The sequence below is a fragment of the Palaemon carinicauda genome, unplaced genomic scaffold (assembly GCF_036898095.1).
Source record: "Palaemon carinicauda isolate YSFRI2023 unplaced genomic scaffold, ASM3689809v2 scaffold52, whole genome shotgun sequence".
NCBI lineage: Eukaryota > Metazoa > Arthropoda > Malacostraca > Decapoda > Palaemonidae > Palaemon > Palaemon carinicauda.
The window spans coordinates 290,387-300,000 of record NW_027171783.1 but is presented as its reverse complement, the minus strand read 5'-3'; positions in this window follow the sequence as shown (position 1 = coordinate 300,000).

Below are 9,614 nucleotides of genomic sequence, written 5' to 3'. Positions count from 1 at the left end.
AAACTCGGCAGGGACGACCAACGGGTCGCCATACACCATTTCGGCTGTCGAGACGTCGAGGGCGTCTTTAGGAGTGGTCCTTAGTCCAAGGACAACCCAGGAAAGCTGAGTAAACCAGTTGCAATCCTTGCAGCGGACATCAAAGCTGCTTTGAGGGTGCGATGAAAACGTTCAATCATTCCATTGGCAGCGGGGTTGTAGGCCGTTGTCTGATGTAGGGTGATGCCCAGGAGATTCGCTAATGACGTCCATAATTGAGAGGTGAAAGTGGTTCCCCTGTCAGAAGTAATATGCTCAGGGATACCGAATCTTGAAATCCATCCAGAGAGTAAGGCAGATGTACATGAGGCGGACGTTGGAGTTTCCATGGGAATGGCTTCAGGCCAACGAGTGGAGCGGTCGATGACGGTAAACATGTAACGATGTCCTTGTGAATGTGTGCGAAACGACGCTGAGGTTGAGGAAAGGTGCCCACTCCTGAATCCGTGTGTCGATGTACTTTGGAAGTTTGGCAAGAAGTACAGGCACGGACCCAATCCTTAGCATCCTTAGAAATGCCGTGCCAAATGAATTTTGCCTTCAGCAGCTGTGCAGTAGAACGGCACGAGGGATGTGAAAGGCCGTGGATGAAATCAAACACCTGTCGGCGCATGGGAGCAGGAATTCAAGGTCGCGGTCTACCAGTACTGACGTCACAGAGGAGGGTGGTGTTGGAGTTTTCGAGGGGAAAATCCTCCCAACGGAGGGACGTGCAGAATGTCCTACAAGCTTGATACTCTGGATCCTGTCGTTGGGCTTCAGCCAGGGCATTGTAATCCAATCCCAGTTGAACGGCAGCCAATGTGTTTCTTGACAGGGTATCGGCAACGGGATTCATTTTCCCAGGGACGTATTGGAGGGTGCAATTGTATTCAGCCACGGCGGAGAGATGTCGGCGTTGACGGGCGGACCAGGCGTCAGACTGTCGAGTGAAGGCGTGCACCAGAGGCATGTGGTCTGTGCGAATGACGAAGGGCGTACCTTCTAAGAAATGGCAAAAGTGACGGACAGCCAAGTGCACCGCCAGCAATTCTCGATCGAAGGTAGAATAACCCGATTCTGCCTTGGACAGTTTTCTGCTGAAGAAGGCCAATGGGCGGGGCGAGCCTTTGACCACCTGCTCGAGTACTGCACCAATAGCGACGTCGCTGGCATCAGTGGAGAGAAGGAGAGGGGCGTGTGGGATAGGAAAAGTGAGAGCCGCAGCAGTTGATAGGGCCTTCTTTGCATTGCAGAAGGCTGCTTCTTGAAGGGGACCCCACTTCAGGTCCTTTGGCTTGCCCTTGAGGGAGGCGTAGAGGGAAGCAAGAGTGGCGGCAATGGCTGGCAGAAAACGGTGATAATAGTTGATCATGCCCAAGAATTCCTGCAGAGCTTTGACGGTCGAGGGCGTTGGGAAATTCTGAACGGCTGCTACCTTCTCAGGGAGGGGATGGACTCCTTCAGGAGTGATACGGTGCCTTAAGAACGACACTTCGTTGGCGCCAAAGGTACACTTGTCGTACCGGACTACAAAGCCGTTTTGTTGCAGGCGGTCGAGCACGATGCGCAGGTGACGGTGGTGTTCCTCTTTCGAGGAGGAGAACACAAGTATGTCGTCCACATAACATACACAGAAAGGGAGGTCCCCTAAGATGCCATCCATGAGACGTTGAAACGTTGCCTCAGCATTACGAAGGCCAAAACAGGAGTAATTGAAGGTGTATGTGCCAAACGGAGTGGTGATGGCGGTCTTGGGGATGTCTTCTGGGTTCATAGGCACCTGATAATACCCCTTCAGAAGGTCGAGCGTAGAGAAAACCTTTGCTTTGTGCAGGTAGGAGGTTACATCGGCAATGTTTGGGAGGGGGTAGTGATCCGGTTCTGTTTGCATGTTCAGGCGCCTGTAATCCCCGCACGGACGGAGGGAGCCGTCTTTTTTCAGAACGATGTGTAAGGGTGACGACCATGGGCTGGAGGCCTTTTGGCAAAGGCCCATTCTCTCCATTTCGGCGAACGTCTGTTTGGCGGCTGCCAATCGTTCCGGTGCCAGACGTCTGAATTTTGCGAAGACTGGGGGTCCCGTCGTCTTGATATGGTGATAAATACCGTGCTTGGCAGGAACCGTGGGCGTTTGGCGAAGTTCTGGACGGAAAACTTCCGGGTACGACGTGAGGAGGTGGGCGTAGGCATCCGTGGGTGCGCTGATGTGGAGAGCGAGGTTAGAGGGGGCGGGTTGAAGAGGTGTCGACAAGTACGAGTCTGCGTTGACCAATCATCGGTGGGCGACTTCGACCAGAAGGTGGAAATGAGAGAGGAAATCCGCACCGAGGATTGGCATTGTGACGTCAGCAACGAGAAACTTCCAATTGAATTTACCGTTTCCGAACGATAATGTGAGGCTCTCGTAACTGTAGGTGGGTATCGCAGATCCGTTGGCAGCTACCAAGTGGACGTCGGCAGATGTAGACAGACTACGTTGTGCCTTGAAGAGTTTCCTTGGCAAAAGAGAACGACAAGCACCAGTGTCTACCAAAAATCGCACGCCCGTTCCTGCATCCTGTAAAAAGAAAAGATTAGGAACATGGGAGGCCACCGCCACAAGCGATGGCCTACTTACACGTTTTTTGGCCACTGACAATCTTTGGCACATTTCTTCGCGGTTGCCCCGAATCTGAAGTGATAGTAGCAAAACTGCGGCGGATGGGAGGTAGTAAGTGGCTGTAGAAGTCGTTCGTTGGGGTGCGAGCGATTGGTGAGTGGTGGGCGGCTTTTTTCGCCGCTTCGGCACGTCACGGAATAGGCGTGTATGTCCTACAGCGTTCATGTCAGCTTCGGTTGACGTTGAATAGGCATCCTCGTCGTCAGGGGTGGAGGCGTTGATGGAGGTCTTGAAGTGGCTGTCCATAAGGGCGTCGGCTTTGGTCATCAAGTCCTTTATGTGTAAACTATCGACATCGGGTATGGCAGCGCGCACAGGTTCAGGTAAACGGCGTATCCAAAGGGCACGGAGTAGGTTCACCTCACGAGGAGAGCCGTCTGCGGCATGTTGAAGGCGAGCGATACTGGTCATTTCCCTGAGGGCAAGCGAAGCCCTTTGGTCCACCAACGGTTGTTGCGAGAGCTGAAAAAGCTTTGCTATACGGGCGGCTGGCGACGGCGAGTACTACTGCAGAAGGTATGATTTGAGGTCGTCATACGCTATTGGGGTGTCTCCTTGTTCACAAAGCCAGTCGGATATTTCTGGGAAGGTGTCCTCGGGTATCGCCGCCAGAACATAATCCGCTTTGGTGGTTGAGCGAGTCACGCCCCTGATACGAAACTGGACTTCTGCGCGCTGAAACCAAGCAAACTCCTCTCCGCTGGCAAACGATGAAAGTTTGAATGGAGCGGCAGCAGCACCAACTGCCGTAGAGTCCGACATAGTACCAACGATGAAGGGGCGAGGGGGTGGGGGTGGAAGGCGGTGGGAGCGAGTCGACTTCCGGGGTCACCAATGTGACGGGCCGAGAGAGGAGTTGTGAAATCAAAGGCAGATTGAAAACGACTGAGCTATATTGTTATAGAACACTCTCCTTTATATACAAAACGGCAAGGCAACAGGACATGGCATGTTTGAGAGACAGCCAAAGTTCAGAGGAAAACCGGAGACATGATCATTCAGGTTCTTTTTAGTGCGAGGGAAGAGTGCAGATACAAGCATAATATATACAATAGGAATTATGTACAATTGTGTGACACACGGTTGGTACACCCGCTTTCTTTTATACTTAGACCATATAGAATTATTATCAAAATCTTAAATGCTTTCATATGCAATATAGATCATAAAAAGCTCCCTTAAGAAGTCTTCGTGTTATTGCAAACGCCATCCCTACTTCGCTACTTGAGCATTAAGGCGGTTGTCACTCATCGTCCTTCTACTTTTTTTTTTCACCAATTGCCAAATTATCTTTGTTCCTCCTCTTAACATCTGTTCCATATGCACGGATATTCCACAAACAATAAATCTATATTTCCATAAAAGAAATTTTTCAAGTAAATATCTTTAATTTTGTAATTTTGTTGACATGATAAACTAAACCAGTCAGTAGAGCCTAAGGAAAACAAGGATTATTTGAGCACGTTTTTCATTGTTCTGTGTTTGTCAGGTACACAAGTCAAAAGGACTGTATATTCCTTTGAACAGTGATTGACATACCTACCAGGTTTAGGCAAAATAGGAACTGTCTAGTTTACATAAAATTGTTTGAATTTTTGAGTAGCCTTCATTCATTTTCCTGCCTTGTACCAAAACGAATGTCTTTTATTGACATTAAATTGTTCTATAGTAAAACTATAAAGTCTTTCTGCTACAACTCCTGGCGCAGTATAATTATATTATGTCAAATGTCATCGAATCTCTTAATTTTCAAAGAAGTTGAAACCTTTTTTTTTTTTTTTTATTCCTAAAATATGCCTCTACAGTCACCATTAAACTTGGTGTTTTTCTTGATGCAAATATCAATTATATTAAGCAAACTTTCAACAAAATTTGCATATTGCTCATCTATTATTCTTTTATAAAACTATGTCCCATTTCTATGCAAAAGAACAGGTTTAAATTTCATTTAGATTATGCAAGAGCATGAAAAATCAGGAACTTTCTCCTCAGCCTCGTCCTGGACTCATTTGATTAGAGAATAATCGGAACCAGTAATTAAAAGACTCGCATGAGACCTTGATTGGTTAAAATGTTTTTAGCTGTGGATGTTGATCATGATACTCAAATATTCACACGAGCTTTGAGTCATTTGTTTTTTTTTATATCTGGCATCAAAGAAGAATCTAAATAATCTCAATCCAACTTCAAACAGAGAAATTAATGAGTTTTAAATCTATGATATAGTGACCAGGTTTAACATCACTCGGAAATGGTTTTCTCTCATTTCAAAATCTAAAGATATTTTTTACATAGAAAATAGATGGTTGCCAAAAAGTAGCTTGTGATTTCAAAATTGATAAATTTTGCATTATCCCATTTAAAAATATTTTCTATATCAATGCTCCAATGTCAAACACTAAAAATAAATAATAGATACGCAAATAATTCCAGTTGAAAGTTTATACAAATTGCATTTTTTGATAAGTTAGCTCTTTACTGAAAGCTTCCATAAATATATTTAATTAGAGTTTGATTACATTTATCACTCAAAGAAAAAAATAAAGAATCATTATTTGTAGCAAGAATTAAAATAAAATGAATATGATGTCAATCCATTCACAACCCGATTTTACGCTGTATCCTTTGGAAATATAAGAGAAGTTTGGTAATTTCTTGCATATCCTAGAAAAAGTTCTTGTGATCATGACCAACATTCTCTTGATTTAGTCATTAGACTGACAACCATAATTGGATTATCTAATATTCAGTGAACTATCTGACTTCAAACAAACGGTGAAAGAAAAGGGCAAACGAGAGGAAACGGTGGTTTCTGGAATTAATCGGTGATTTTAGAAGCGATTGGTTGATGTTGTATGGAAATGAAAGTTAAAACCTTAAAGATCAACAGATTCACATATTATTATTATTATTATTATTATTATTATTATTATTATTATTATTATTATTATTTTTATTATTATTATTATTATTATTATTATTATTATTATTATTGATAATAATAATAATATAATTTTTTTTATAATTATTATTATCATAATCATTATTATTATTATTATTATTATTATTATTATTATTATTATTATTATTATTATTATTATTATTATTGTAGATAGGGAGGTTAAGGTATTATTATTATTATTATTATTATTATTATTATTATTATTATTATTATTATTATTATTATTATTATTATTGTTGTTGTTATTATTATTTTTATTTTTATTATTATTATTATTATTATTTCTATACCTTGATTACTCCTTCAAAGTTTAGCATTGAGGTTACTTTACGAATCTCATTACACCGTGTTCCAGCTAGGGCTAAGTTATCAAAACTATATTTCTGAAATTCACTCTCCACTAGCTTTAACTTCCAAATCTGATCCATTGTTATAGCATTCCAATTACCAATTTTCTATTTTTCCTTATTATTCATCAACCTGGAGATTCGTAGCACCTCGCAACGCCCGGGACTGGAGGCCATTTTGTTAATTTTGCTTTCCTGAGACTAACTAAATTCATAGAGTATTCATTGACTAAATTCATCAAAGGATGCGCAGCTCCTATCTGACTAAGGCAAGTGTACCCCGCTGGACCATACTGATTTCAGTAAGATCATCCGCCAGGCATTGAGACTAGAAGCCGAAGAGACATCTTGCCTATCGCCTTAAACTCAATCCATCACCCAGCTGCAGTTACTTAATCGAGATTTAAGGGGGCCTAACCTACACTAAGATATCCAGCCTAGTATGGTACATATGTTAATGAGTGTGCTTGTGTTTTTGTATCAGATTGCATGTGTCTGTGTTGTTAGCGTTTGCTATTGATTGTTCGTATGTGTGTGTCTATTTCAACCTGTTAACAATAAGAGGTAGCTTTAGAATAAAAGGAAAATCTATGCAAAATTGAATTTAATAATTTGATAATCATTATTATTATTATTATCATTATTATTATTATTATTATTATTATTATTATTATTATTATTATTATTATTATTATTATTATCATTATTATTACTATTTTTATCATTATTCTTATTCTTATTATTATTATTATTATTATTATTATTATTATTATTATTATTATTATTATTATTATTATTATTATTATTATAACGGATTAAATCATAACCACTGTTGGAAAAGCAGTTTGATATAAGTAATGGCTCCATCATTAAAAAAAAAAAATTATATATATATATATATATATATATATATATATATATATATATATATATATATATATATATATATATATATATATATATATATATATATATATATATATATATATATATACTGTGTTTTATCACCTGCCGAACTTTATTTGCGACTTTAATTTATCTCCCATATCTCCTCTTCCTAAACACCTTTAAATATTTTATTATTGGTTTAATAAAAGTTTAATCGGGTAACAAAAACTATATGAACATATTTCTGGACCCAAGAAGGCAAGATGCCAGCGGATTATAAAACTAGATCATCGTCTAAAAAGCAGATAAAGGTAATAAAATTGTATTTCAAGACGCTAATACTTTTACAGAAAAAATGAATTTTTTTATTAAGTGATAAATCTACATACAAGAAACTAACAACGGATGCACTTAAACGATGGCTGGCAACTTACAATAAGATGTTAAAATCTCTCCTCCAGAAAGATTATCCCGAGTTGTGCAAGAAATTTCATTTTTATTTACCATCTTTTTCCCACATGTATGGATTATCAAAGATTCACAAGAAAGGAGTACCTCTGAAGCCCATTACTTCAACCCATAATTGTGTAACCTACAATATATCTAAGTGGATAGCAAAATTACTTTCCCCATGTCTTGGCACAATATCATATTCTCATTTAAAAGATACTTGTAATTTTCTTGATAGAATTAGAAATATTGATCTTCACAACAAAAAGTTAGTCAGTTTTGATGTTGAATCCGTATTTACCAGTACATCGATGTCTTCAGTACCTGAGTAACAAAATTGATACACTAGATCTAAGTGTACCTGTACCTAATGATATTTTTATAAAGTTGATAGAATTGTGTGTTTCTGAGTCTTATTTTACTTGTAACGGTCAGTTTTTCTCTCAAATATATGGTCTTCCAATGTGTTCCCCTCTGTCTCCTGTTTTAGCAAATATTTTATGGATTTTTTTGAAACAGAACATTTACCTGTCATTTTAGATTTTGATATTACATGGGTGAGATATGTAGAGGATATTTTTGCTGTTGTTCCATGTTTTCTTAATATTAATAACTTTTTAGAGTCTTTAAACAATCTCCACCCTTCAATTGAATTTAAATGTGAAATAGAAAATGATAATGAATTGCCATTCTTGGGCACACTGGTAATCTGTCCGGGGGTTGGCTGTCCTAAATTCAAGGTTTACAGGAAAGAAACGCATTCAGATTCTTATATACATGCATTTTCAAACCATACAAGAACTACAAAATTGGGGGTTATTTCTAACTTATTTTTAAGGGCATATAAAGTTTGTGACCATGAATTTCTTGAATGTGAAATAAATTATCTTAAAAGGGTTTTAAAAAATCATGGCTATGATTCTGGTTTTATCGAAAAGGCACACCTAAAAGCAAGGAAGACATTATGTTGCAAAAGAAAGAGAACCATTTCTAAAAGATGATGAATGTCTTCTTATCATTCCTCAAACAGGCCAAGACAACAAATTACTTGACACCTGCATAAAAAGCTGTAAAGTAGTTGAGGTATATAGAAATAATTTAACAATTAAAAAGGTGTTGACAAAATCAGGGAAAGGAAAGGCTGCCAAACAAGCATATACATATAAACTACCATGTGGTTCGTGTGATAAAGTATACATAGGAGAATCAGTAGATTTTGAGAGAAGAAAAAGAGAATATAGAGATTCCATTAGAAGAGGTGATGGAAATAGCGCTGTTTTTAAACACATGACACGGGAAAATCACCCAATAGATTTTAAGAATATGGACAAATTGATATCAATGCCTGATACACATAGACGGAAACTGATTGAAGCTGTTTTAATTCAGAATTCTGATAATTTTAATATATATCAAAGAAATTTTAAATTGGGTCAGTTTTTAAATAATATTCTAAAAAACAATGTAACTATTGTTAAGATATTGTTAAAAGATGTAAACAAACCACCGTGAAATAGTGTTAATATTCGCTAAGACTGTAACGGGCGTTTTATCTCTTACGAACCTTTCTGTACCTCTTTTTCAAATTTTTTTAATCATTTGTATTCTGAAGAGGAAGGGAGATGGTGCCTTCAAAAGCTAAATAAACTTCTATTTTTCATACACTGTGGGTTATTTTATTTATTTATTTATTATATATATATATATATATATATATATATATATATATATATATATATATATATATATATATATATATATATATATATATATATATGATAAATTTTGCACATTTTATGTGATTTTCATATTCAAATGAGCCATATATATTTTTGATACATTAATGTCTGGATTCTCTTAACGACCTCGGGATCAGAGCCCCAGGCGAAATCACACAAAGACAAGAGCTTCGCTCCGGCCGGGAATCGAACCCGGGTCGGCTAGCTTGTACAGACAGTGACTAACCCAAGTGGGTTAGTCACTGTCTGTACAAGCTAGCCGACCAGGGTTCGATTCCCGGCCGGAGCCAAGCTCTTGTCTTTGTGTGATTTCGCCTGGGGCTCTGATCCCGAGGTCGTTAAGAGAATCCAGACATTAATGTATCAAAAATATATATGGCTTATTTGAATATATATATATATATATATATATATATATATATATATATATATATATATATATATATATATATATATATATATATATATATATATATATATATATATATATATATATTTATATTTATGTTTATATATACAAATATATATATATATATATATATATATAT